Raw genomic sequence first — 22,898 nt, 5'->3', positions numbered from 1 at the left:
GCTAAGTTAAAAAAAAAAAATGAGATTCCATTGCATCCAAGTGTAAAGTTCTTCCATGCCAAAAGCCCATTACACCACAACAAAGATACCTTACATGTTCCAGCGTGAATGAAGAAGTCATAACAGGCAGGGGGGCCAAGCTTTGGCAATGTCAGTGGCCAATGATGTGGGTTGGGTTTCACAGACAAAGCTCTGTACTGTCATCTGTTTTTTTGGCAGAAATCTGTAGCTGTGCCTGCTTCCTAATAAGATGGAAATTATTTTACGTGCATTTTGCTTCCTTCCAATGAAAATTTTTATTCGCTACAATGAAACCGTGTGGTAAGTAGAGAAAGGACAGTACATTATTGCTGTATTTCCTTGTAACATTGTCACGTGGGAACTATTAATGCAAATTTTTGCTATTGTTGGTGCTCTAGCAGATAACAATTGTTGGTGTAGTTACGCAAAAGAATCATGAAACTTTACATCAAAGTTAATGCTCTTTTTTGTAACAGTTTATATATCACAGTTTTTTATTGCAGTTTCAGCTAGGGTGGGGATGAGGTGCTGAAAAAAATCAGCTGAATTTATTGAACATTAATGCTTCTCTGTGAGACATTTACTAATGGTGGTTTTGGTTTCTTTCCCTCCATAAACTGTTGGATTTTGTTTGAGAAAACGCTTTTATGCACCACATTGGTGGCTGTTTATGTTGAGTGGTTGATGCAACTTTTTGCCACCAAAGATTTAAAGTTTGAGTACCAGCCACATTCGTCATCATCGTGATAGGGTAAAGAAACCGAAAAATGATGTAAAATGATAATATAAATAAAATGTAACAGTATTGAGGTGTCTGCTGTTGCTTCTCACAGCTAAGATGGATCGATTGATCAAGTTTGTTGTGTGAATTATTTGGTAGATCTGCCAGTTCACCAAATTTGTTTTTATAGGACTTGTAGGTCCTGAAATATATATAGTTGGCACAGATGGACAGATAGACTATCACACAAAGCACTTGAGTCAGCTTTTGCTGATTAATACTCTAATAATGTGTATTTACATGCCTTGGAACTGTGTACAATTCCTGTTGACACATTAAGTCCAGCAACGGTTGGTACCTCTTTTACATTGAATATATTGTAATTAGAGCTCCCTCATGTCATATTGCTTATGAATATATTGTAATCAGAGCTCCCTCGTGTCATATCGCTTAGCATTCTTGCTTTTGGTGTGAGGTGTCCTGGATTCAATTCCCGGTTGAAACTGTAAGGACAATTGTGAAACTATTGAAAGCCATATTAATCATCCCCGCTATATTTGTATCTCTAACAGTGGCGCTTGTGTCACATAATTAAATGGAAGCCACATGTTCAGAGGGCACACTCATTGAGACTTACTTGAATTCCAGAAAGAAACTGTTTATTTCCTCACAGCCTTGATAACCAGTGGCATGAATGAATCAACTCAAATATCTTCATTATAGCTGTTTAGCAAAGGATTATGATACCAGCTGTAAAAATTGTATGTATGCACAGAAGCCTACTTAGCAATAACATTACCTTTGGTAAGAGTGAAAACTTTTTTTTTTATGTAGTACTTTGTTAAATATGGAGGAACTAGTACTCACTTTATCCACGAAGCTGTTTTTTCTTCTTTGTTCTGTTAATTTCAGTGGCTACTGTCACCATTCACTGACAAAATAGCTGATTTACTAAACAAACACAAATGGTAGTTACTCTCCTCCCTTGATAACTCGGGTGTATATGACACAGAGTGCAAGTGCAAGGCACATTACATCGGCAGGGGGATAGTTGACCGTTAGGGTGGAGTGAAAATGAGCTAAAAAAATATTTTTTTGAATTTCAATTAGCTAGATATGTCAGAAGGTGCCAATAGAACACTGTAAAAATTTCAAGACTTTTGAACAATATTTTGATCGCCCTTCGCAACCTTTTATTTTACAATACTAAGCGACATTACAACGATATAACGATATAGTCAGTCAATAGTGACTATTAGTCAGTTTAGTCACCTTAAAACTTAGTTAATGCAATCAAGTGCCTGGAATAGATGGCACAGGTGGAGCTCATTAGCATGGAGCAGACATACCAGCCACTGCAGAGGACGCTCGAAGGTGTCTTCCAGTCGGCGAATAACGCCCGCTGTGTGTCCCGTGTTCACATTTGTGTGTTCTCTGTCTGCGCATTCCGCTCTTTGAAACTAGCGACTATTGACTCAGCTATGTCTTTGCTGGAGCCTGATGGCGGAGTCGTGTGGCTGAAGTACGAAGAACCCGGCTCTACGATGATGCTTATGTGTTCTTCCGTGAGGGTTTTTCTGTGGTACTTGTTGTCGTCGCCGAAAACTTGTGTCAAAGTTTGATCCTTGCGGCCATCAAAGAATAGTCCCTCTATGCCAGTGTGTGTGTGGTCAAACTCATCATCATTCTGCTGGAGTTCCTTACGAGTTTTGCTGCGTTCTCGGCGGGTCTTGCTTCGATCGATTACTTTAGACCGGTCGATTGGCGACACGAGACCAAGATCATGCAGAACTGATGTTGCTAAAACAGCAGCTGATCTATCGGAGACTCTGATCCGATCGCAAGCTTTAGCGAGTGAAGGTAGAGAGATTGTCATTTTCTTACATTGGCTATTCTGCTTTGGCTTAGTCTTGACTGATTCTGTATCTGGAATGTACTCATCGTCAGTGGCACTGACCGACGGGTACGTGTCATCTTCGGCACTGTCGGCAGAATCGGCTTTACCTTTGCTCTCGACGGTCCTCTGCTTCTTCATTCGTTCGAGATTGGCTTCCTCGCTTTCAGCTTTCTTCTTCAATTTTGACGTCTCCTCTTCATCTATACCACCGATTATCATCTTTTTTGGTCCTCTCTGGTCTTCAAGGAAATGGAGTCCCTTTGCCGGAACTTTGAATTCTTTCGCGCATTTGCAGTTGGAAACAATGTCGAAGCACTTGCATTTTCTGAGATCAAACAGACTGTTACCTCTGTCACGAAAGTCCGAGAGTCTCTGTTGGTAGTTGGGTTGATCCTTTTTCCCTTTGTAGACCTTTAGGATTGTTTTGTATTTGTCGTGGAACGATCTGAGTTTTTCAATCGCTTGTGCATGAGTTACTGTTGGAAGTGAGACCCTTTCTCAGGTCTCTTCGACTTCATAGCACAGTTTGTGAGATATGTCCAAAAATGATGGGTATTTTCCATTGTCCGTCCTCAGGTCTTGTCGCAGTTGAATATATTTCTTCATGAGATCAGTGTAGGTCGGCAGAGTATTTGGTCGTTAGGTTTCGTGGAGTGCCAAATATCACGTACGATAAGGTTTCGTGGAGCGCCAAGTATCACGCACGATACTTCGTCTCTTGTAAATGTCATCTCTCTGAAAACGGAAGTTCTGGGGATGGGGATATCCTGAGGATAACATGATGTCCCCAGGATATCCCAAGGACATCCTGGGGATAACGTATGTTGTATAGGTAAGCTATAGGGCAAATGGCACATTTTTCATAGTCTAGCTTCTTTGTGGTTTTAAGTCTACTTTAAGCACAGAAAGGCTAATTGGGACATCTTTTTTTTTAATTTTCTTTATTTCTCTATTCTGTTTACATCTATGGAGGACTGGACCTACAGTTTAAAGTGGGATCCGAACTACTGTGCCATGTGCCTCCACTGGGTATCGAACCCAAGACCCCTTGATCACAAGGCGAGGATGTTACACTACACCATCGGGGAGGCATAAAAGTTGTAAAAGAGAGAATGCATTTGCATCCTGTGAAATTATTTGCACCCTATTAAATCAATATTGATTTCAGCCTGCAAAAAATTAGATCCAAAAATTTTCATGCTCTGTTCTCCGTAATGCATTGTATTGTAAATTATCAGACAGAGAAATGCACGAACAATTGTTTTGAGGAAAGGGTGGGTGCACATTTGAGAGACAATTTATGTAATTTTTGCTGTTGGTTTATTGTGAGATGAATGAATTGGTATGTATTTAAATAAATAATATAAGTTGTATATAATATGTATTAAAGAAACTTTGAATATGTACACAACTTAGTGTCCACGTCACTCTTTTGCGTATATGTGAAACATATATTGTGCATGAAAGTTATACATGTAAATGCAAAAAAGAATTATATTTGGAATGCATTTATCAAGCATTTTCTGTCTCAAATATAGATTGTGTGCTTGTTTCGCATTATGAAATTGAATGTGTTGAAAAATTAATTGAAATTGTTTGTTCGAACACAAATGCTTGAGCACCAACTTCTACCCTCTTTTTGCATAATTTACGAGGATAATAACGTATTTGATACTAATAATAATAATAACAACAATGATGTTGGTCCCGGCTTGGGCATGGATGTTTGTTACTGTCCATTCATCAGTTTCATCATATCACTCATCCCCATCTTCGCAAATTAGCCAAACTTGGCACAACAATCAAAGTAAAATAAAACAAATCAATAATAATAATAAAAATATTATTAACACTATTGTTATTAGTAGTAGTATTAGTACTTTTATTGCATTTTCTCCCCACCTGCCCAGACAAAAATTCGTGGTTGCTCCTCTGATTGTAAATAGAAACTCAGCACTTCAAATTAAATATTTTAATTACGTATACAGTTTAATTGAATTATAATTAGACATAGACCCTTTATATTATTACGATATTTGTGTGTGGATGTTGAGAGGCGGCAATACATAAGGTTGAAATAGGGAAAACATCTGCTTAAATTTTTGGAAAGTTCTCCTTGAAAACCGGGAATTATACTTGAATTTTATCATGGTCCTAGAGTAGCCACCCTGTGTTGACAATGGAAATGAACGTGGAACAGTTGAGTGGATATCAAGTTTTGTGTTAACATGTGAAAGGCAGGCTGTGAAACCTTGAAGCTTTTACATCTTCCCTACGATGACCAGGTTTTATCACAAGCCCACGTTTTTGAATGTCTCATAAGGTTTTTCTAATCAGGGTATCAATGGATGGCTTTGAACCTATTGTACTCACAACAGTGTGGCTTTCACCAGGAAGAGGTTACTAGAAGACTATAATGTTGTTTGATAAAGAGTTAATTACTTTTATTGTGCACCAGATTTTACAAGATGATCGGTGATAGATGGATGATTGATGTATGGTCTCTAACCTTTAGACCATGGAACTCGCATGAGGGTAAACGCATGAAGGCTAGAATCTAGTTGCAGTCGTTTTTTTTCTTTCGGTGGTAAGCGATGGGGGGTTAACAACACTGCGGGCTCGTGTTTGCGTCCGCGTTGTGAATGTGTGTGCTTCGCTCGTTTGCGTTCGGGGTGGTGATCGGTTGTTTTGCGTTCGTTGTGCGTGTGTATTATAAGAATGGCGTACGTCTGGTTGGATGGCTTCTGGAACAGGAAGTGCTTGGCAATTACTTTCCGGACCAGAGACAAGTGTTTGACATGGTGCGAGGAAAATGGATTGTTGAAGAAAGACAAGATTTAAGACAGTAAATCATAGAGATCCGGAGAACCATTTTGGTGCACATGAACCATTCACGTTAACCCCAAAAAACGTGCACTGGTAGCCCCACGAACCATTCACGGGGACGAGGTATGCCTACGAGGTTAGGTTCCATTAGCACTCTATTCATCGAAAAATTTCCTCCGTATGTTCAAGTCCACATATCCGGAAAACAACAGTTTTTCTCGATTTCGTCCTACACGTTGTTTTTCCTCGCATCAGGATTGACTTTTTTTTTCCTTATACAATAAGCTTTCCAACGATATATGACACATATTCCTTAGGAAAAGCATCTAATATAGACTCTTACCTGCATGAATGACTGGACCTTTTCAAGCTTGAGTGAAGTACAAAAAAAATCATAGCCCGAGAACTAATTGTCATAGAGATATTAAAATTTTTGTTTTCTTTCTTAAAAATTGGGCTTTCAGCGGAGGTAAAAATTTATGCATTGTGCTTCTCAAATAATATTTGTTAAAGGAAGAAAAAGAAAATTGAATTTTTTAAAAAGAAATTGGTGTACTGTGCCCCCTCCCCCCAATACACTAAAGTGAATGGAAATATTGTAGTATATTCCTACTCTTTGAAAGTTTAGTTGAAAACAGACTGTGAGTTCTTGGCTAAAGAAATATTAACACTGTATAAGAGTGACAGTGCTGCCAGCATACAGAATAATATTCAGAATTTCGCGTATAGTGTGTGTGATGGATGAACCAAATTTGGAGGGAAATAAGACAAAATACCACTCTTTGAAGATATGTAATGCTTGTGTCCCAATTTTGCAGAAATTTTGCGTAAATTTGCAAAATTTTTAACTTTGGGCCTTTACTCATGGGCCTCCTGCCCCTGGATCCTTAATTGTTGCACATTGGATAAGGTGTTGCTTCTTACTCATTGTTACATGTAGAATTTAATTTTTAAAATGCAGTGGTTTATGAGTTGTAGCAATTTTTATAATTCTATTCCATTATTTATGGGAAAAAAATGGGACTTTTACACCTTCGCTTGTTAATAATGGATATATTGCTTTGTAATTTGAGTATGTCATACCTTCATGTGTATACTAATGAACAAAAAGACAGAACTGGAATATTGTGTGTAGTTACAAGGAATGACATGATAATTGCTGCTGCTCAATGGTGCTGGTTGAAATATCGACCATCCGTTCCATAGAGATTATTCCTGTTGCGTGGTTAATCCAGACCACACACTGCTGTAGATAAACTAAACAGTTTTTATCACTGTACATTCTTAAGACTATTATTCATTAATTGTTTAAACCATTAATTACAATCTTCGCAAGTCATGTCAAAACTTGGATTTTCTGCAGGCAGTAACACACTAAGGCATGTTGTACATTATAAATGATTAATGAATGTGGTAGCACCATGCTAATTGCTAACTCAGACATTTGTGAAGAATTTCACCTCTCAGACTATGTAAACAACAGAGAATTCAACATACAATTAATTTTGTTTTGGAATAATTAAAATTATGGGTATTGAGATAGCCTAGAACTACAAGGTGCACCAAAAGTTCTTATACAGACAGTAGCAACCACCACAACAGTTAAACAATTTCACCAAATTCTAATCCTAATTTATATATTCAAGTTACCTGATCTGGACATGTTCATTGTTACTCTTCTGACCACAGATATTGTTTTTGGTCATATCGTAACATTTACTATTCCATTATTCTTCTGACTAAAGAATTTATTTCAGTTTTCTCACATGAGTAATATTGGACATGCTACTTTCGAAAAGACTGAGGCTTTGATGCAAGCAGTAAATCCTAAGAGAAGACGTGATTGGGCTGCACATAAGTTGTCGAACTCCCAATGAACCCCATTCCTTCAATTGTGCATAACCAAATGACTTGAGAAACTTTTGAGGAGTAGATTCAGAACATTTTGAGAAAGAGAAATTTGGCATGCAATACAACCTTAATCATTGGTTACTTGGACACCTAAGCCCTATGGTTGTTACTGTGTTTGTACAGTTGAGACTGCTTTATATGTAAATCAGTTCTGCGTAAGTCTGTTCTATACGTAAATTACTCTAGGTGCCGGCAAAGTATACCGTATTGACCCAAATATAAGCCGCACCCTAAAATTTGAAGGAGCAAAAATAAAAAGAAAGATGATACCTGAATATAAGCCGAGGGAAGAAAAGAAAATACCGGTAATGATTTACCGGCAGATTCAGAGAAATATAATTAAGTAGGTACATATTTTATTTTATCATAAATACAATACATACACAATACAGTATCAGAGAAGAACGAACACAATCTTAAGAAAATCAGAGAGTATGTTATCAAGAATGCCTACAGTTTTTACAATGCCCATTTAGAAACAACAATGCTATTGTTGGATAACATTATGGTATCTACAATGCGGCCAGTTTCTACAATGCTATTGTTGCATTATTCTTATTTCAAATGAGAAATCAGCACATTTTTAATAGCTTATGATTTAACGAAATGTCATAATTTTTTTAGGTCGCCAATATAAGACATCCTAATTTTTCACAATTGAAATTTGGATAAAATGTGCACCCTATATTCGGGCCAATACGGTAATTTAAGAACATGTTAATTAAATCTTATTTGTACGTAAGGCAATTATCGGTAATTTGGTGTTATACGTACTAATTTTCATGAAATACAGTTGATTTGTTCATAACCAAGCTACAACAATGCTACAGAAGTGACAGTTTCCAGTTGCTACTGGTTGGCCATAGACAACAGAAAGAGGAAAAGTTACACCCTTGACCAGAAAGTAAAATTTATACGGGAAGTGTACGCCAATCCACAAAAAACTAAAACTGAAATAGCTGGAGATTCAGACATCGCATATACCACACTTTCCACAGCCATTAGTAAAAGAAATGCTATTTTACACGATTTCTTCAAATTGGATAGTAAAACTATAAAACTATAGTGCCTACTGTAGTACTTCAGTATCAAAGTGTTCACTAATAAAGTGGCAAATGTATTTAAGAATCAAACTTTTAGATCCGTTAGTTTACCACTTTATGACAGAAATAACCTCTATTACATGTATCTTTTCCTCGAAATATATACAATTACTGTATTTTAATAATGATATGACATGGTATCTGAATCTGATTTGTAAGTAATCCTCAGTTATATGTATTATTTTCTCTTCACTTTGACATACGTATATCTCAGGTTCAACTGTATTTTCGCCATAATGTAACAATGTGAACCTCGAATGCTTCAGTTATCAGCATACGACCAACACCATAATGCACGTGGATTACCCTGAATTTCACATTACAGTGGTATGTTACTTATCTTTGGAATTTTGAGTTCATTTACTTATTTTGTCAACTATTTTAGTGTGTCACAGACAACCAGTATCAGAAGGACAAGTGGATAAACTAACCTCGGATGCGCTTAAGCCGGAGGCTAATTTATTTTACTTCTACCTCAGTTCTCACCACTTCCTTTTCAATAAATTTTTTTCATGTCATCTGCTTACTGGATGTGTTCATTGCTACATTTTATAACACACAATGTGGTTGGTAGTATGTTATTTTTCGCAAAATGTGTGTGTTCCTTGCAACACTGGCAGGCGCTGTTTCACGACAGGAAGATACGTCATAGATGTGACCAATGGTTATGTTGGGTTTGCCAGAATCCAGGCAGCAAAACTTGCTTTTTCAAATGTTTGTACAGTCACGGACACTGCCAGCTTGTAACGATTCCATTGAAAGTCAATGTATTCATTACAAGCCGGCAGTGTCCGTGGCTGTACACGGTGTACGGTTTTAGAAGCGATATCGGGCAGGATCATGCAGAGCCTGTCCGTGGTTTTCAGCCAATGACAGGAGTGCAATGTTGTACAGGTAGGAAACTGCGGTGCGCAAGTTCTGTATTTTTCTTGCGCGCAAGAAGTTTTCATAAAACTCATAAGATGGGCAAGACATTTTGATCCTGGCTGTCCAAATCCCATAAATTCCCTTTGCCTATAGCCGGAGTTATAGTTTCTTGAATAAACACTGGGAAGCAACATGTCTCAACACAAACTCAATGACCCTTTCATTCTCCTTCCATCTGTTTTTTTCATTGCCACCATGTTGACAGCTGAGTTGTTGTGTCTTGGAAAAACAATGGGTGTTAAATTCATCTCAATATACAAATGACCCTTCATTGTCGTGGGCGTTCTCGAACATTGCGAGTCTGAGTCTTTTTGAGTTCTTATATACTGCACTGATATTATGATATAATCTTATTCACTACTTTATTTCACTGTACTCATACATACTGTGTGTGTGTTATATAAAAAATTCTTCAATATTGGCCACAGCAAATTTTCTCTATTTGCCTTCTGCTAACAGTTAATTTGGCAACAGCATAGTAGCAATGGCTACGTATTGCTGAACTCTGTGGCGGCTTGTGGGGTCTGCAAGGGGTAGGCCACATTTAAAATATAAGCTATATCTTAGAACTAATGGGAAGTCATACCAGCAGCATTTAATGTACATCAAATTAATAATATGTATTACTTTAGAAAAGTTTACCTTGTTATTTCATTTCTTGTATATCAGTTCTATTCTCTTATTTTTGGCTGTAGCAAAATTTTTCAATCATTGTGTCTTGTCTGTTGAGTAAAATGCACGGTAAAGAGAGAGCGAAAAAAAAAAGTGGAATTACCTACAGAACACCTGCACATCCATTCCCACTTTTCGTATATATATTTTTATTAATTTTATTGTTGTATGTTCTGTTCTTATCTTTGAAAACTTGATTTTGGCAAAGCTGTGGTTTTGGCGTGTCTAATTCTTTGCCCAACAATTTGACTTTGCAATATCTCACCTGATTCATTTTTCTTTACTTTCACGTGCACAGTAACACTTACTAAATAACAGCAATTTATGAAAACTTTTCAAAGCACATCGAACCTCGACAAGACTTCCCCACCTCTTCCCCCTTCCTTTTGTTCGGTAAGGTACAGCTATTGAACCCAGTCACCATATAGCGGGAATCCGAAAAACCACAGCAAGTGTTGAGTCTCATCAATATTGTGACCATTCGCAATGAAAACACCCATAACCATGCAGACCTCTCCCGCAGCTGAGAAGGTAGGGATGATGATAAAGCAGCGAGGCAGGAAGTCCGCAGCTAGAATGTGACCATTACTATGTTGCCAAGTTTCGTCCAACCCACTGTAGCCAATCTTCGCTCCGATGAAGATTGCTTGCGGCACAGCAAATAAAAGTGTTGCAAACAAGCATAAACTGTTAAAATGGTAGTTCTTTTTAGATACGTAATGGATAGAGGGGCCTATGACCTAAGGGTAGAACCGCACATAGCTGAACTCATGTTCCTTCTAAAAGTGCATGCTTGTTTTGATGTTCTCTGTACATTTCTGTTGTCCGTAGGTGCAATTTTAATGACACACCGCATGATTGAGGTGATCCATCTACTGCTGGATATAATTTTCATTTTATCTCTCAATAAGTGCAGTAATGAAACTGAACCAGGAAGGTTACTGGTGCCACCAAATTATGCATCAAGTCATAATTTATTGTAATCAGTGTGAAAAGTTGTAACAACAACAAACTTATTATAAGAATATGTGCGTGTACTGCTACTATGTCCAGAAAGACTTTTTAACTTTCAATAAGTAACGGAGTCCACACTAGAGTCCTGCATGGTACTTCTTTTGTTCGCTCGTTCTTGTTCGAGTCTCCCACCCTTGAGCATGCTTTTCTCGAACATACCACCGTGTAGAATGATTGGCAGATGTTATCGTCTCTTATCTTATCACAGAGTCTAATAAGCAGCTCTGTCAACCTAAAACAAACACATTATACAGGGTAATTCAAAGGGAATGGTGCAACTTTACACAGTTATTATGAGGTTATTATTTATGATAGAAAATCATACAAGGCATCAATATAATGAAGAATTCTGGAAGTTTTACTCACATTATAAAGATTCAACCACATATAACGCGGGAAAGGTCCAAACGGTAATCAAGTACAGTATGGCCGTAAAAGAAGTATACTGAAAGTTGGCAACATTGTACACAGTCAGTAACAGCAGAGACGCAGAAAAGCAAAGCCTCAGGTCAAGCCTGTTGCTCATAGAGAACAGGTGTAGTGGCCTTGAGTATTCGAGAGAAGGCCTTTGTTGTTGAGCATTATTTCCGCTCGTACAGAAGTGGCCGTAGTGAAGGGCCTAGTGTGAAACAGGTGCTGATCTTATTCGAGCAAGAGTTCCTTCCGGAAACCTCCTCCATCAAAGTGCACCGTTTTGTTGCTAGTGGCAAAATTTCGTCAAAGGGGTTGGTGCTGTGTCAGTGTCGAACGCGATCTGGGAGAAAATGATCAGCCACAGATAAGGAGCATGCGGGGTTAGTGCTGGAGAAGATTCTGCGATCTCCGAAGAAAAGTTCAACGACATATTGCAAAACAACTGGGTATGAACAGAACATCCGTGCAGACACTTGCCCATGAACTGGGAGCTTTTTCATATCGTATGCAGGTGTGTCAAATGTTAAGAGATGTGGACAAGAATGCATGGCATCTATTCTGTGTCCGTACATCTGCCAACTTTCTGTATACTTCTTTTCCGACTATACTGTACTTGCAATGCACGAGGCAGCAAGTCGTCGTCAACGGTTTGGAAGGCACTAACAATTCACAGTTGTAAGTTTGGCATCTCTTTCGGAAGGGTGAAACATATGCATTACTTCCGAAAAGCATGCAAAAATGTCTTTGCACCATTGTGATTGAATCAGTTCTCAACAGCTCCAATACGCCTTCTACTGGTCATTAGCCATTTTGGGACACTAGCGATCCTGGTGGAGCATCGGCTAAGCAGAATAAGCTCGCTAAGTGGGAATAAAACTCCCAGAGTTCTTCTTTATATTGATGCCTTGTCTAATATTCTATCATACATAGTAATGTCATAATAACTGTGTAAAGTTGCACCATCCATTTTGAATTACCCTGTATAAATAATATATTATATAATAAAAGTCCACCTGAGCAGTTTCAGCCCAGAATCATCTATTTCATTCTCATATATCACTGTATTGGTAAGATAGACTAAACTACATTTTAACATGGAGATGATTACTATGTTCACCTAGTTTCAATTTCAGTGCATTGTTCACTTCGTGATACATATTTGAGGTCCCACTACCACAGAAACATTAGTTATATGTGTACTATTGGGCTTACTGCTCGTTTTGCCTTGTCAAACATTTTTCATTCCCTCTAGTATCATTCGTGAGAACTATTTGGAACTCGAGCGAAATCCCCTCCCTTCAGCACTCTAGTGCACACAAGTGTCTGAAAAGCTATTTTCACAATACATATAACTGAGTACATTTGATATAACCATATTTAAACAAAGATTCTGAGCGTGGTGTACCTTTATTATTATTATTATTATTATTATTATTATTATTATTATTATTATTATTATTGGGTTCACCACTAGTGACATTCACCACTAGTACTAAACTGATCTGCACACATCACTGGCCTGCCGAATTGCCACATGTGATGTCAAATGCTCAGTTTGCACGTTGCATGTGTTCAGTTCATTTCAAGTGTGCTGATACACTGTGTAAGGCTTATTTGGTTTGTATTATTATGAGTGGTTTTGAGGAGCAGCATCCATCTTGTAGTACATTACCAGACGGAAGTAATGGCCATTAATGTACATGCTGAATGGACATTAGAAAGCAAAGTAAAGATCATCATAGAAAGCCTTACCAATTTTTCAGGCGTAGAGCGTAATAACTTGCAAGTACAAAAATTGGCTGAAGCTTGTGCAATTTCTGAGAAGTCACTGCAACATATCAGCGTAACTTATGCAGCTCGAAGTGTTGTTGTCTTTGAGTCACCAAGGGAGGCATATAAACTGGAACATAAAAGCACTGAATTTACTCTTCGTACTTGTTACTTCTTAACATATCTGCACTGTAGGGTATTGTGCATAATATTTGGCCAGTGCTTCCCTCACTGAGCGCATTGTCGTGATGCAGCAGCCAGGAATCGGCGATCTCCCTTTGGACGTAAATCATCGGTCAGAATTGAATGCACAGTGGATTTCAATAAATTTAACTCCTGTGCTATCAAACTAACACATAACCGGCGATTACTGTTCAGAAGTTCTCGCACTTTGGCCACATTTTCAGCGTTTTAGATCTATGTCGGATGTCCAGCATGTTGATCATCTTCGGCATCTTCTCGGCCATCTTTAAATTTTTTATGCCACTCAAAAACACGCGTTCTGGACATGGCTACATGGCTTCGTCCTTGTAAGCCTCACGGATCATATCAAAAGTCTCTGTAGCAGATTTGTTCAGTTTAACACAAAATTTGATGACACAATGCTGCTCGATGGTTCACTGCATCTCGACTCTTGACGCGAGCACTAAGCACACTTTCACTTCAGGCACGACCTACACTCCAAATGCTCGGAGTCAACTGAGATGGGTCTCCTTGCTCATGTGACATCCCGCAACACCGATCCCACCCACAGAGACCGCCCTCCACCCCTTCCCATTGGCCGGATAAAATCAATCCCGATACTTATTGGACAAACCTTGTATATAGTAACCTGCCCATTTATGGCCCAGGCCTACCTACCGACTACCAACCTCACTCCCACCTGATTCTAATCACTCTCGCCCAAGGTGTGAGATCATCGAACTAGATATGGGTTTACGTTGTCAGTACGACGAACTCTAAGTCGTTGTTGTATGTTTCCATGAGCAGGGTACGCTACTCATTCGTAGCTCCCCAATTTGATCACGATGGTGGGTGGCCACCGGTCCCATACACAGGCCGAAATCTCAATATAAACGTTGTTATGCTTCCCCCTGTAGATTCGAGCCTGCACTCGTCCTATAGCCAGAGCCCAAAGCATTACACCTTAGACTGCATGGTGGCCGTGCGGGACATTTGCATATATAGAGCATGTATGTATATGCACAATACACACATGGCTTAGTCACAAACATAGTGATTGTCTCATTCTTGGCAGAGAAGATGAACAAAGCATGGAGGTCTCTAGTTTTTTTTTTTTTTTATCACAAGAAGTACAAACAATAGCTGTATTCAACTGTAGCAGCTTGTACACCATCCTGAGGGTGACCCTCGTGAAGACAGAATTCACTCTCACTCTCCAGAAGACTTACGAGGGTTAGTTTAGGTTGAATCGCAAGGGTGACGAATGTTGATTTAAAATGAATATCTGTGGTTGTAACATCCTAGTGAAAGCGGAGAGACCCTTACTTAGTAATGTAGTGGCTGGAAATAACCAGAATCCTAAAAATTGGATGTCCATGTCATCTTGTGGATGAATTCTTTGTAATTTTGAGTAACCTGTGCTTACTGAATTTATAATTTGCTCCATGTTTCAATGCATTTTATGCATATTTCTGCAATGAAAAATAATTCTGGTTATAAAAGATAATTTAACACAAACATGAATGTATGAATTAATGTACAACTTTTGTTAATGTTGTGCAACTAAGATATGACTACGTAGACAAACTGAAAATCTATTCATATTGAATTTCCATGTAAAATCATCCATTTATTGTTATTTATTACTAATCCAGGATATTCTGGGATGAACAATATAGTGTTTGTGATATTTATATTCTGCATTTGTTGATAAATTTTGTTTGAAGATAACTTATTTTCTGTGTGTAATTGAGATGTTTACGAATACGGCTAATTTATATGTGATGATGGATATTGGAAGAAAGAAGAAATATTTGAAAAAAGATTTATATAAAAATATTCAGTTTAGAGACATGAAACCTATATATATATATAAAGTATAGGGTGTTACATATTTTACTTCCCTCTCATATTATTGTTCAAATAGGCTTAAATGGGATGTGACAACTATCTGAGTTAGTTGGCAAATTTAGTCTCCCTCTTAAAATATATTTTAGTTACACTGTAACTTTCCCATTTTTCAGTTGCAATACAATAATTCTGTGTGAAATAGGCCAGGGAATTTTTTAGTCCATTCACCAGTATGTTTAGGACATTGTAAAATGTTCATATTCTGATATACACAAATTACAAACCATGATACCACATTTATGAAAGTGCAAGTTGTAATCAGCTGTACTGTTGGAAGAAATTTATATATATATATATATATATATATATATATATATATATATATATATATATATATATATATATATATATATATATATATATATATATATATATATATATATATGTATGTTCTGTTTTTGGTATGACTTGAGATGACCGGACCCGGACCCCTCTCCGATTTTCTTCACATTTGACATAGTCAGTAATTGAAGCCTCCTAATCACGAATCTGAAGTTAAAATTTGTCGGAAACATCTAGAAATTGCGAACCATTGATGCTAACCTCACGAACCATTGGCACTAGCCTCACAAACCATTGGTGCTAGCCCCACGAACCATTGGCACGTGGTTAGGTTAGGCAAACATAGTTAAAATTTCGTACCGTGGTAGTATCAGGATCTGGAAATTGCAAATAATTGTGAACCATTGATGCTAGCCCCACGAACCATTGTCACGTGGTTAGGTTAGTTTTGGTTAGGTTAGGCAAACGTAGTTAAAATTTGGTGTCGTGGTAGTATCAGGAATATATATATATATATTTGCTTGTGAAACAAAAAAATTCGCGAAAATCGACTGTTTCCATTCCGAAAACTAACACCTTATTTTCAGTTATTTTGCAATTTCTAGACGTTTCTGACAAATTTTAACTTCAGATTCGTGATTAGGAGGCCTCAATCAGTGAGTATGGCAAATATGAAGAAAATCTGAGAGGGGTCTGGTCATCTCAAGTCATTCCCTGATTTCTGTATTAAATAGTGAACCGTTAAACTCTGGGTTTTTAAAGCCACAAATAATGTGTTTAAAGACTTTATACTGTTTAGAATAGTGATAGAGAGAAATTCCTACCATCAAACTTCCCATCAGTATAGTTAACTTACTATCTTGTGTAGAATAGGTTAGTGCAGAGATTCCCAAACTCTTTTGTTTCATGGTGCCCTTAATGTTTCAAGATCTTTTCGTGGTGCCGAAGTCAGAATGTAGGCCTATCTAACACTTGCAACACTCAGTGTTGTTAGGTTGCTTGCCTTCAGTTAAAAAATAAATACATATTTCAAATTCAGGAACATTTTATGTGTAAAAAGAGAAAGAACATTTTGCAACACACCTGTAATCCACACTTTGGGAACCACTGGGTTAGTGGAATCAAAATTAGGATTACTTCCACAAATCAGCAAAACATGTTTTTTCAGTAAAAAAAAATAATGGGCTTGTAATATTGTTATTGTGCAAAAGAAATTTAAAAATACCAAGCAAAATCTGTCTGCTCAATGCTAATTTATTAATCACATATGTAGAAGTATCAGGATACAATTTCACTCCAGAATTCGCCCCATGGTGTGCATTTACTGTACAACATATTATATTGGTATTATGGTCTCTTCCGCATATTTTTATGTACATCTTTTTCGATCGAATATTTGCTGTTTCAAGAAAGGATCTTTTTTAAAAGGTAGGTAATTTTTTGTTTTTTATTTTCTAATTTCTGTTGGAAATTATATTTATAATTTTTTAATGCAATAAACTATTTTTATTATTGTCTGATGGTATGTTGCCTAAGGTATGAGAAAAATTAAATGATGAATAACAAGTATGTTTTGTTGCTGAATTGTATTATTAATATAGTAATATCTTGTCATTTATTGAATTGTAGTTATTAGTTTAACTGACCAATTTTCATTCATATTTATTGCCTATACATTTGTGAGCTCTTGTTATTATTAGACATAGAATTTGTGAGGAAAATGTTAGAATAGTAAAATGTTCACATGAATTTGAATTCAGAATCAAGTTGTATGGATACAGTTGTAAGGACTTTTCAAAAATTACGTTTCATGTAAAATTACAGGAAAATATTTTTTTTTCAGGTGAAGAAATGCCTTTGAAAGAAGTATTCTAAGAGAGCATTCAGTCCTTTCAATGCTTCGTTGTATTTTTTTTAAAAAGTTCAGTGTACTTTCTAAAATGTATCATGGGTAATATTTATAGGAAACTTAGTTTTAGTATACACCATATCCTGGCAGATAGGGGATATAACACTTTGGCTGCCACATGCACTGCCTGTACAAGTGTTCATATTATTGACAACCTAGGAACAACTTTTGGTTTCCTGTTCAGGAGACCAAATATTCATATGAAGTATTTCTTTACAAATTGATTTTTAAACCATATATAAGAGTGTAATGACTAGGGCTCAGAAGTTTATAACCTAAAAATCTCGAAAAACCACTTACAGAATGACTTCAAAATTATTTAAAAATGGCTTAAAATTGGTAAAAGAATGACCTAAAAATATTTTTTTCTCTTAGAATAAAAAGCTTGATTTATTTTTACATATTACAATTGAAAAATTTGATATACCTGAAGTTTGGTGGTTTTAAGCTACTAAAGCAAATGGGGGGAAAAGTAATGAAGTGCTAATGTAGTTGTCATTTTCACTTCAAAGTTACATAAGACACCCTGCAAAGTTTTCTGTATTTCATTCACCTTTCAGACTGGGCCTTGCATGATACAGTAGTAAAGCGATTATAGTGGCTGGTAAGGGAACCTCAAAGTAGGCTTCATACAAAATATTTAAAGTATGCGGGAGGAAAAATAAATTTACCACAATTATTATTTAATCTATTGCCAGACATTTCAGTTAAAAGTAATATTGTGCTTTTCCATAATGCATATTTTCAATTAATGGCGAACTTGCTAAAAAAAATGTCAGGAAATTTGTATATATAAGTTATGCTAATGCAGAAAAGCAGAGGAGGAAGAAAAATAAACCTCAAAACTGGCAAAAAATACTGAAAAATGGCATAAAAGCCAAAATAGGTGAAAAAATTGAAAATAAGAACAATATTTTCTGATTCTAACTGAAGGGAAACAGACTGATACCAGGTTTAGCATTGTTTTCAAGGCTCAGAAAAAAAGGTGACTTTTCATCAACTGCGGAGCCTTCCTATGGGATTAATAGTTACAGATACTTGAGTTTGGACTCCAATTAAAAATCAACCAGTAGACCTACATAAGAACGAGTTACATCAAAATTTTTGTTATTCAATTCTGCATCAAATTATGCTAACCACATTTGTTTTGAGTATGCTTTCAATTTTTAATCATTATGAGAACAAAAAAGTTTCTTTTTTAGTTTTGCAAACGATCACTCTCTTTGAAATTGTATAAATAAGAAACTGATGGTCCAATCGTGATGAAATTTTAGTATGTTGCAAACATAAGGTTTTATACACAATTCTTAATTTTCAGATTTTTAAAACCGTTCTTATCAATTTTGTTAAATAACTATTTCTTAGTATTGAATAGTCCTACAAATGCAATATTGGTCTTGTTTTAAAGCTCTTTGCATCTGTTTTTAAAATCCATTATCATTATCAATTCACAGTGCAAAACAGATTTTATACAGATATTTATTCAGCAGAATAGCGATGTATGTTGAACATGGCAACATTGCTTGCACTGACAGCCTGCAGTTTCTACTTTTCAATGTACATCACTGCATGCCGATATTGTATTTGTAGGACTACCCAATACTAAAAAAAAAAGTTGTTTTACAAAATTGATAAGAACGGTTCTTTAACAAATTGAAAGATCTGAAATTTAATAATTGTCATGAACCATCCGTTTTTTATTTATGGAATTTCTAAGAGAGCAATCATTTGCAAAGATTTAGAAGAAAAAAAACATTTTTTTTTGTTCTCATGAAGATTAAAAATAGAAGGCATGCTCGAAAAAATAATTGGTTAGCATAGATTAACACAGAATTAAAGAAACTAAATTTTGATGTAACTTGTTTTTATGTAGGTCTACTGGTTAATTTTTAATTGGAGTCCAAACTGGAGTATCTATCATTTTTGATCCGACAGTAGTAATGACACTTGAATGATTGTTATACAGTTTGCAGCAATTATTGGTTGATTTTGCGACACTGGATATGTCATATGTAACACATCACTATCACTGCCTTGAAGCCCCTGCTTTACCATTCAGTTATGAATGAGTCTTGAAATCAATTACAGCTCACATTCGCTGTAAAAGCATATTATAGAAACAGTGATAGGTAAGTGTCCACGCAGCATGCATTCGGGAAACATTTTAATGTTCCATGTCATGATCCGGTGCTTTCTGCCCTTGTCATTAAAACATTGATTATAAACTTTGACGATATGGGTCCTAAAGATCGGATCCAAAAAGAGGTGGCTCAAATTCCTGTGGCCATGTGACGTGTAACGTACCCAAGATACTGGGCAGACACTTAACTATTGTTTTTGTAATACACTTTTACAGCGAATACGAGCTGTGCGCCATGCCATGACTCCTCCATACCTGAATGGTAAAACAGGGGCTTTAAGATAGTATTAGTCACCTGTTACCTCTGATTAGCGATATTCAGTGTTGCAAAATTGACTTGATTCTTTGCCAAACCCTGCATATTGAATTGGTTTTTTTCAGCATGCAAATTCGTCATGATTTGTTGAGAGTTGATACAAATGGGGCTCTTATAAGAATCAGCACCACAAGGAATCATGTTTTGAGGACCGGGGTTTATAGGCACATGCTTTTCAAATGTTCTACAATCTACACAAAAATTATACCAGGATAACTAATTGCTGTAGAGAGTATTAGTTGGTTTTCCTGAAAATTTGTCTTTTTTTATGGACCTTTTTTATCCATAATTTGAGGACGCTAATCATTTGTTCTTGAACAGTGGGCTTTCATGGTGATTACCTGATAAGTTTCAAGGGGATTCTATCCATGGGGTCAATACCAGAGGCAGATTTCAATAACAACACAGATATTTCCTTGAAAAAATGTAACTTTCTTTAAAAAAAAACCTATTCATGATGGATGCGGTAAACACGGTTTAAAATTACTTATTTTCTACATTTCAGTTGTCTTCTTTGTTTATTAATATGCATATGATTTTATGGCATACTTGAATAACAAAACAATAGTTATTTACTTACGTGAAATTTTGAAATTTCGTATTTCCGCATTGTACAATTTAATGGTTATGTCCTGTTAATTTTGAAGACTCTCTGTCTTTATTCGCTAAGGGTACGACGTCTGGAGCGGAGATGGTACCGTGTCACTGCTTTTTTTTGTTCCCGGGCACTGGTAGTTGCAATTTCTCCCATTCGGTGGTGCTGGCTTGCATAGTCTGCTGTGCGTTCTGCTTTCTGTTGTCAGGTGGTGCTGCTGGATAACTATTATTTGTTATTCAAGTATGCCATAAAATCATATGTATATTAATAAACAAAGATAACTGAAATGTAGTTTGGTAGCCCCCCAAAAAAATTATGAAGGAAGAAAATCATCCTGAATAAGTAATAATAAAAGTAACATTAATAATATTAATGATAAAATGTTGCCTTAGGGAAACCATATTTCATCCCCACAATTACAGAATAGAACTATCGTTGCATCTGGACAAATTGGACACCCAGCCAAAGTGTTAAAGAATAATTTTTATTTGTTACAAGTTCAGAAATTTATTTTTGAGTGCAGCCTTGTCTGAAAGATAGTGGTATTTACTTTGAATTTTGTATTCATTGCATGTGGACCTTTCAGTTTCAAATGAACTAAATTTGAATTTCATTTGGACCTCATTGTTTCAGAAAATTAAAATTCTTCGAACATTAAACATTGTCATATGTTCAGTGCTATTGGATAGAGTTGAAACTGTTGCCATTCTTAGAAATCTTGTTCTAGTTTTATTTTGATGGGATCAAGAATAAAGTTTGGACACATTTTTTATCTTAAAAATTAGAAAGCATTTCAATTTTGATAATTTGGAAACACCTCTATTAAATCTGGGTACCTGGGGGAAACCCTGGGGGGTAAAGGCGGTCAGGGGCGTGATGCTGATCACATCACCCCCACTCACGACCGGATCAAGAAAGTGTCGGGCGTTACCCCCACACCCCCTATATGCCTTCATGGCGTGGTGCTATGCACAGGGGAACACTTTACCTTTACCTTTACCTCTATTAAATCTGAATTTCTTGCATTGGTTTTCTAAGTGTGTTAAATTTGAACAAAAATTGGGTAAGCAAAATGTTTTATTGTACCAATAAAGAACAAGAATGACATCGCAGAAGTGGAATGTTGAACAAGTTGCATCACAGGTGATGTGGATCCCAACTGCATGCAAGATCCAAATCCCACATGTCCTATATGTCAATGATACGTTTGGTAGTATAATAATAGCAGGTAGCACTATGAGAAGTATAAGTATCTTTGCCTTGCACACACTATCTTAGTGTCGTTTCTTGCATTATACTTGGACATTCATGTCAGATTTTTCACCAGGCTATTTTGTTTGAATTTCCTGTAACCATGACCTCATTGGAAAATGAATTCCCAAAATAAAGGAGGGACACTAAACAAGCAAGTAAATTGTACTTAGCTATCAACTGAATTAGCATACCAGTTAGTAATTTTGTGAATGTTTTTAACCCACAAAGCAAATTGTTTCATTTTGTAACGTGCCAAGTCTTTGTTGCAGGTATAATTTTAGTGTGCCTCTTTGATGAAAAGGAAATAATTCCCTATGTGAAAGGAACATGCTTGTATTTTTGGATTATGTATAGAAGTGATTGATGGTGATATTAATGTTGTTTGATGCACACGGAAGCAATGTGCTTCATGATTCGAAGGCTACTAATCAGACTTGAAGGAATGTTCTAACATTGTAGCAGAAATGAGAATGTTTAGTCAAATTTATGAAAACTTGGTTGGTGGGTAATAATAGTTCTAACTGTATATGAATAATTTTACACAATGAATACTTGAAAAATATAATGAAAGGTGTCTGTATTCTGTGTAATTACGAAATGTCCAGCAATGGCTTGTGGTTGGTTGTTAACTGTACATTGAGAGTTATTAGTGCGGTACTACATAAAGATATTAGCATTAACTCGGTTATTCTCCCTGGGACACCATATGTTGCATTAAGTGATTTAATTTTGAGGGTGACTTTGGGAACATGCTGTAGCTCAGATTATGTTCTGGAAACTCATATTTATTGATACCCTATACACCTGCTGGGTTCAAAGAACTATTTTTGTAGATGTTGTGTTACATTCCAATATAAGCACATACCAGCCAGTATTAAAGATACATTACCAGCCCTTAAGTCCTGGCAATGTGTCCAGGCAGCTTAGGCAAGTTCAGATGTATTTTTAAACTTTCTGGTAATTACTAAAAGTATATAGGCTCTCTTTATGAACAAAACCATATAGTCTAAAACCAACTCTTTACGATTT

General features: G+C 36.4%; 1 protein-coding gene across 4 annotated transcripts in view; it reads left to right on the top strand.

Annotated features, from left to right (window-relative positions):
* Nucleotides 1-22,898, top strand: part of snama (something that sticks like glue) — a 184,268-nt gene that overhangs the window by 8,029 nt on the left and 153,341 nt on the right. The window lies entirely within an intron of this gene.

The sequence above is a fragment of the Lepisma saccharinum genome, chromosome 7 (genome assembly GCF_977018435.1).
Source record: "Lepisma saccharinum chromosome 7, izLepSacc3.1, whole genome shotgun sequence".
Lineage (NCBI taxonomy): Eukaryota > Metazoa > Arthropoda > Insecta > Zygentoma > Lepismatidae > Lepisma > Lepisma saccharinum.
The sequence above is the reverse complement of the archived record's forward strand: the minus strand, read 5'-3'. Positions and strand labels throughout refer to the sequence as shown.